The sequence below is a fragment of the Phasianus colchicus genome, chromosome 11 (genome assembly GCF_987193195.1).
Source record: "Phasianus colchicus chromosome 11, bPhaCol1.hap1.1, whole genome shotgun sequence".
NCBI classification, from domain to species: Eukaryota; Metazoa; Chordata; class Aves; order Galliformes; family Phasianidae; genus Phasianus; species Phasianus colchicus.
The window spans coordinates 16,766,503-16,774,311 of NC_143446.1; the positions used below are offsets into that span (position 1 = coordinate 16,766,503).

At 42.1% G+C, this 7,809-nt stretch overlaps 1 long non-coding RNA gene across 1 annotated transcript in view; it reads left to right on the forward strand.

The window, feature by feature from the left end:
- Positions 1-860: 860 nt before the first annotated feature.
- LOC149916463 (uncharacterized) overlaps positions 861-7,809 on the forward strand; it is a 45,316-nt gene continuing 38,367 nt past the window's right edge. The window contains exons 1-2 of the long non-coding RNA XR_016469934.1: positions 861-1,138; positions 1,988-2,044. This is a non-coding gene — a long non-coding RNA (uncharacterized LOC149916463). The remainder of the gene's footprint in view (positions 1,139-1,987; positions 2,045-7,809) is intronic.

Consider the following 7,809-nt stretch of genomic DNA (forward strand, 5'->3'; position numbering starts at 1 on the left):
TTTTGCTAGCCCTTGTCCAGCCAGCCTGCCATCTTGGTCATCATTCTGGCTGCCTCAGAACCAGACCAGCTGGTGTCAAAGCAGCCTTGGCACCATGCTACCCAAGGGCTCCTGCCTACCGCGCTGAGTGGGAGCATCACCCTTCAGAGACCAGCTTGAGAACATCCTTGTCTGACATGAAGAGATCACAGCAGAGCCTCCAGCAGCTTTGTCATCCTGCCTTGTGGGGGACAAGCTCACTGCTCCACAAGCATATGCCAGCCAAGGCCTTGCTGTTTTTTTTTCTTTCTTTTTTTTTTTTTCTCAAGGCTAATGCAGCAAGAGCAGCCTGATTCACTTTGATGGAGTGGTTAAGTAAGTGGCACAGATTTCACATGTCAGCCTTAGCCTGCCTAATCTCAGAGTTATCCCATAGCAAGTGACTGCTGAGAAGGTTCAGCATCATGCAAGGGCAGTGGATAGCACAGCTTGAAGCATGTGCTGCTACACTAAGTGTTTTGCTTATCTGAGTTACACTGCCTGGATCCAAAGTTGAAAGGCCTTATGCATATGGTAAACTGTGGAGACAGACTAGGAATAAGCATGGTCTTCTATAAGATCTGAGTTGTATTCATGTATGTGGCCCTTCATAGTATTTACTGGTAATTACTTTTCAATTTTTTCTTTGAAATGTTTCTTTTTTTTTTTTTAACATAAGGGAAAAGAAAAAAAAAAACATGCTATCTTTACAGTAGTACCATGGCCTTGTTTTCTAAAATAGTTGAAAAAATAGAATTTGTTTAGTATTTAACCAGGCCATTTAGGCTTTCGCAGTGTTTAGTAAATATCTATTTTTTTTTTTTAGCTTAGCTCCTGCCATTGTGGTATTTGCTTGGACCCTATCAGCATTAATTACTCTTAATGGCCTTAGCCAGCCCCACCTGGTCTTCCAACCACACCCATGGGCCCAGGAGTCAATTTAAGCACTGCAGGAGGTCCTTATCTCCTTTCTTGAGCTGTGTTACAGCCTGCTAGACTGCAGTTTGGTTAAGGACCTGCTGATTCTATCCCACAGACTGATTTCTCAACTTGATCTCATCATGATATTGCCTTGTCACCTGGTCTACCATCTTCAGGACTGCCTGCTTGCATTGCTCAGGTACTGTGGGATGAAGCTGTGGATGTTACTGCCTTACTGGTGTACTGTAATGTCCCCATTGGTGTTGTGTCCCCTAGGCAGCAGTCAGACCTTGCTGTCACAACTGTCTCTGCCTTCTGGAGAAAGTTAAACCCAACATCACTGGAGTGCTAATTGCTCTGTTGTTTATAGTGAATGGGTTGGGTAAATAAAGTAAATGCGAAGATCATCCATAAAAAATGAATAGATGATAGAGCAGTGAAAGAGTGTTTACGTTGGTAGAACTTTTGCAGTTGGAATGCAAGTGCTCGTGTGAATAGCTCTTATTGTGCAAAGTTTTTGAAAAGAGTGGGTATGAAGGAGGGATGTATAGTTGATGAGGAGGCAAGGTTTGATGATGATACAACTATAGCGTCTTGTTATAGAAATGAATGCAGGATTGCTCATGTCACTTGAAGCTGAGTCATTGCTATGTCACAATGTCATCAGTAAGGTAACTTGAAAAGTAGAAGCCATGAGTTGCTTCTGTGAGTAACTCTTTGATCTCCAATACAAATTTTGTGACACAGTCCCAGTGGGATACCTTCCTTCTCACACCACCATGAGGGGCCATGTTTTACTGCCTCTGCACTTTTAACACTGCCTATCAAAGTCAGTTGCTGAAATCCCTGGAAATTCCCATTATCCCTGGTGCATTCTGCTAGAGACATCTCTTCCTTTCCTAATAATGGGATGTGGGAAGAGCACACAAAGAAGTACCACTGTAACTGTGCTCTTCTGCAGGGCTATGCTGCCTGCTATTAGACAGCAGACACAAGGCTAAAGAGATGCTAGGTTTGAACTGATACAACTATTTCTCTTATCAAACAGGTGTTTCCATGGCTGTATGTGCAGTCACAGTAAATCCATGAACCACAGCCCCATCAGGTAAGGTGTCATCATGGTTACTTTTGTAGGAATGTTCTTTTATGTGGTTGTATGACATGAAGTCCTTGCATCATGACGTCACTGTGGCACACCTTGATAGTAGATGTTTTCATATTTGCTTCAAATATTTCATATTTCATCATCACTCAGTTTCCCCCATGTATGCATGACCACCTTTACAAGAATGAGAAAATATTTGCGGGAAGTCATTTAGAAATCTCCAGTGCTGCCATCATAGCAGGGTAGCAAATATTTTTAAAAAGAGATAAACGATCCAAAGGATGTTCTTTGTGCCTGATGTTATGGATGAAAATCTTTACCTCTATTTAAAATATTTACATCTATTGCATCAGATGTGCTTCTTTTCCTTCATTAGATTTGTGGGTTTTGAGGGCATAGCCATTATTCTTTTGGATGAAGTATCTCCATCAATATTCTATGACAGGTTTATTGATAGATGTGGGTGGATATCCTGATTCTCCTGAAGAGGGGCAAAAACTGATTTCTCCATGATTTCTCCACAGGTTTCCCTCCAGTTCTGTTTTTTATACTTGCTATACTTGGATTCAAGCAGGACTAGGCTAGTCAAGAAAGCTCTTACTGATACTGTAAGGCCCTGACCCAAAAGCCTCTCTGAAATGGATCAGGACTTCCAATTTTTATTCAGTAAAGAGACTTCCTTTTTTTAGTTACTAAAAGAGTTTTTTCCTGATCAAAAGAACATAAACTCTTATTTTGGCAGGTGCAAAAGCTTTCTCAGCCTTCAGGCTTTCCTAGTATGGAGTCCAATTGCATTAGTTAAATTAGGGTTGTTAACAGAAAAGAAGTAACATATTTTAAAGTAGTACAAAGTAGGGCAAAACAATAAATTGTTTCTGTACATAAACTAATATTTAAGGAGCACATACCAAGCAGGCAAAACAAACCCATAATTGACACCAAAGCAGAACTTCACTATAGTTTTTAGTAAACAAATGAATAGAAACCTTGTGCTTCTGTTAGTTTTTCCTTTTCTGAAATGTTTGGTGTTTTTTGTTAATATTCTTTCCATGATGGTGTCTGTGTGAGGATTGGTGATAAAATAAGGCAGATGTACTGACCATGGTTACCAAGGGAGCAGTTTCCTTAGCAATGGCAAAGCAGTTGTCAAAGCAGGCAATGTTCCTTCTCTCTCATATGTCTTGTTTTTACTAGTTTTGCATAGCTGGGTACACAAACAGCTAATCATAAACACCTCTCCCAAATTTCCTGGAGCAGGCAAGCAAGGCCTGAGTGGGTCATTAGTCAAATAATTCCAACTTTTGGCTTCATTTCAGAGTCTACCTGAGCCTTTTCTTTTGCTCCATCATTTTTTTTTTTTTTCCAAGAACATTCACTATCTAAAGAACATGAAAGTCATCCAAATGGAAATGTAACGACATAGCGCACACCCAAATAGAAGGATATGGAGGTGGGTGAGTAGTGTAAAATTGCCACCTGTCCAAAGCACCGGTCCTTTCCTCTTAAGTGTAAAGATGGCAGCTAAAATAATCCCTATAAATAGGCCTTGTAACTGCATACATGAAAAGGTTATTATCTGAGAGTGGCAGCCTGATCCTGCCATGTTTGCCAAGGTGAAGAGTAGATTATGCTGCACTATAACACTTACTGCTCTCCATGGGCACTTCTGGTGGTGGTGATAAGTGTGTCAGGTCCCAGAGCTGCATCCTGAATGGCCCAGCCCTGGCCATTACCCAGTGGGTGGCCGCAGGGTGCATGCAGCCTCACCATGTGCTGTGAGCCTGGGAGCTCCGTGCCCTTGTTGTGCCTTCACTCCTAGGGACAGCAGGGAGGTGAGATGGGTTCATGCTGTTTTTGGAGGTATCAGGTCTAAAAGGATGGTAGACACCAGAAAGTGCTCAAAAAACCCTGTCTGTAACTTCAGGCACCTTAGTTTGCTCCATGGAGAAATATAACTTTGTATTTCACCAAACTAGAATTATTCATCTGAAGCAGGATAACACTGACAACACTACAGCAGTGATGAAAATCTTTCTCATTATGTTCATAAGTTACATGACTTGTTATAATCAAACTGATTAAAAGCTAGTCCAGTAATTCAGAGACAGAACTGCACTGCAGTAATGGGTACAAGTGGCACAGTCATTTGATACAATGGTCAGACTTAGGAAGTATTGTTTTCCTGCATAAATTTCTGATCAAAGACAAATTCATATCAAGAATACATTCTTGTATGCATATACTTCCAGGGGACTTTGCAAGCTAGCAAGGGACACGTTTTAAATTCATCCATGCATCTGTTTTATTGAAAAGCAATATTAACATAACCCTGTGCTATCCATTGGGATAGTGTGCATAGAGAAAATATTGACTGGACTGCTTTTGGATTAATTTTGTGTTGGAAAATAACACCTTGATGTCATCAGTAGGGTCTGTAATTTGAAGCATCATTATTAAACTTGTTTGCTATCAATTGGCATGTAAGGGTTTTCTGATTGCTCAGCTACCCTGTATTTCTCAACCTGTGGCTAATGCTCATGCATGCTTGCTTTCTGACACACTCTACTCTTTTTGGTCAGGTTGACTGAAATTTAATTAGACACTGTTAAAGAGAAAGTGAGGTGCAGTCTGTGCACATGGAGCAGCTGATTGCTGCTGCTCCCACTGCTCTGCACAGCTTGGTGCTGTGGGGTAGGTTACTGAGCATCAGAGCTCTCCTAGGGCCACGCACTTCATGGTTACAATATCCACAGTGCAGTGCTTGAGGCAAAGGTAGGAGTTGTCTTCAGCTTTGTTTACCAATACTTCTAGCAGGGATCTGACACCTTAGGAAGGCACAGAAGATGCTGGAAGTGCAATGTTAGGTAAAATGTTGCTGGCCTGTGAAGTGTGACTTGTATGCCCTTGCTTAGAGCAGCCAGGCAGGGGCGGGGAGACAGGAGGGGGTGAGGAGCATGGTGCTGTCTATGGATGCTCTAAGCAAAAACTGTCTCATCTGCCTTATTGGGAAAGCTGAACAGAAAGGGAGAAAAAAGGCCATGGCATCTTTCTGAGGAATTTCCTCTACTCCACATTGTGATGGTTTCCGATTCAGAAAATCTCACAGTGCTTGAATTTCATGAATCTGTTCAGTCTTAAGGAAAAGTGATGTATTTCTATTGAGAAATAGAAGAACGTAGAGGAGACAGAAGTAACGGCCCCAAAAGATAAAATTGTGCCCAAATAATAAAAGAGTTTTTGCAGGAAAGAGTGTGTACCTGTGCATAAAAGGGTAGGGGAGGTCTTGTATCTGTTGTGCTCAATGTCTGCTTATAAAGATCGTTGGTTTTCTTTTACTAAAAAAAACTCAGGAGCGAAGGAAGGCAGGCTATAGGAGAACTGACAGTAGATCTAGCTGATAGAAGAATTGTGCAATGGGGAGGGCTCTGAGATTGCTTTATGTAAAGAGGCCACTTTGCAATTTTGCTTGTAGGAGGAACGCACCCTGAGGTCAACCACAGCACTGAATCATGTCAAAACCCCTTGCTGTGTACGGCCACCCTTCCATCCCCTCCACAGCCCTTTTATCTTCAGAAACAAAGACTAGATGATGAAAAAGCAGAGGTGGTGAGTCACCTCTGAGTGTGGTTTTGCCTCCCAGCCAAAGCCCTGTGACACTTTAATCCCACAACCCCATAACCACCCTACAATGACCCCCATTTTCCAAAGTGGTAGCTGTGCAATTCGCTGGCCCCTGGCTGAGCTGATTCTTCTTTACCTTTATTGTCCCAGCTACCTGCTGTACATTCATTATGATTTTCAATTAATATTCTCCAAGGATTTGTAGCCCTCAGTATGGGTTATGGCCACAGCCATTCCCACATCTGTCTCCTCCAGTCCTTCCCACCTCCTGCACAAACACATTACGTGCAGATTTAATGGCACCCACCTAAATCCCTGCAGTCAGAGGCGAGTAAACACGTATGTAAAGGCTGTGCAGAACCGAGGGCTAACTGCAAAAGCAAAGTGTTATTGAATGTGACTAGTGCCACTCACATAGACAGCCACAGGATTACAGCCCGGTAAATGAAGGTTGATGTGATAACTGCACCAGGCAGGAGCAGAAGCAAAGCTGTCCTTCTCGATATCAGGGTACCACAAACACTTCAGGAGCAGGATAAGTTTTGCTGACAGGTTACATAAGAATAAACAAAACTAAAGCAGTAAGAATCAAAAAAAGAAAACCAGGCCATTTGCACCACGCCGAGATGGTTTTTAGATCTGACATTTCAGCTGAATGCAACTTGTGCTCCATTGCCTAAAGTCTTGCTATGAAATCTTCACGTTGCTCTGCTTTGTGGTGGTTGCTCACTTACCTGCATTTTTATTTGGAGCTTGAGAGGGAAAGGTTGTTTGTACTTGGGGATTTGTGATCTTGGGAGTATGAAGTATTAGAAAATGGGTTTGGAGTGGGATGTCAAAAACTTGGGTATTTGGTAAGAGTTAAGGTAGTAAAAGAGGAAGAGGGATGAAAACCTGGTTCAGAGGGAGTTTGGTGTTCTGGCTCCAGAGATGAGTGCTCATGAGGAAGGTTCAGGAGGAAAGAGTCTGGCTATGGCCCTGTTGAGCTCAATATTGATGTACCATCAGATGTGGGAGGTGAGAACACCAGCCCTCTGCAAAGCCAGAACTCGGGACAACTGGAGTGAAGTTCTGATTGGACTGAAGTTCTTGGCAGAAATGAGGGAGATAAACCTGAAGTGTGCAGAGGAAGGGATTGATTAGCCCACAGGAGACAGAAAAGAACTGAAAGAAGGAAAATCTCATTCATCTGAGATTTCAAATGAGTGGCTTGAGAGAAAGCATGCAACATCAGAGGGGGGCAAAGAGGTTGGAACAAACTGAGGACAAAAGTGTCAGAAGGATGATGAGGAAGGACTAAAATCTGTGAAAGCAAATGGTCATCTGAGGGCACTGTTGTAATGTAGGGAAGAGGGGGTGATGGCATATCACAGAGCAGCTGGCTGTGAAATGGGTGCGAGGAGGCCGACATGCCCAATGCAGAGAGCTCTGTGGAGATGGGTTCTGGCACAGTTTGGGGACTGATTTATCAGTTTGGAATAAATAACTAAATCAGTTCCTAATGCTAATGTAATTCCACCCATGTATACAAATTTAAACCAGGACAGCATGTTTTTTTGTAGATTTTCTGAAATAATTTAAAAAATTAAGAAACAGTGCCCTTGCCATCACTTGTGCCCAAGGAGCCCATATTCATTTTCAGGCTGATGTAGCCAGCTGAGGACAAATCTGTATTAGCACTGGCCTTCAGCGAGTAACCTTAAAGGTAGCAGGAACTAAGTAAAAGACCTTTTTGCCATGGGTAAAAGTGTACTTGCAATGTAAAGCATTTTTTTGGTGTGATAGATATTTGTTTGTGCTTCAGTTTGGTAGAATGGGTTCTTAAGATAACTCATAAATAACTACGGATGTACCTTAGCAAAATACACTCTAATTAACAGTGTTAGTTCAAAAATAAAAATTAAAGTCAACTGAAATATTAAGGAGTTCTCATTTTCAGCTTCATCATTTAGCTGTACAGCTCCCATTAACAACAATGGGAGCCATGCAGCTAAATCACCTCCCGTTGCTTACGAAATGTACCCCTAAGGTATACAAATCAGCTGCTGTGCCCTTGCTGTAAAGGGAGTTGGTTTTCTTTTCAATTAAAATTCTGCAAGGATTTGTAGCTCTCGTGGCACACGTTCAAGTGCCCGATGTTCCTG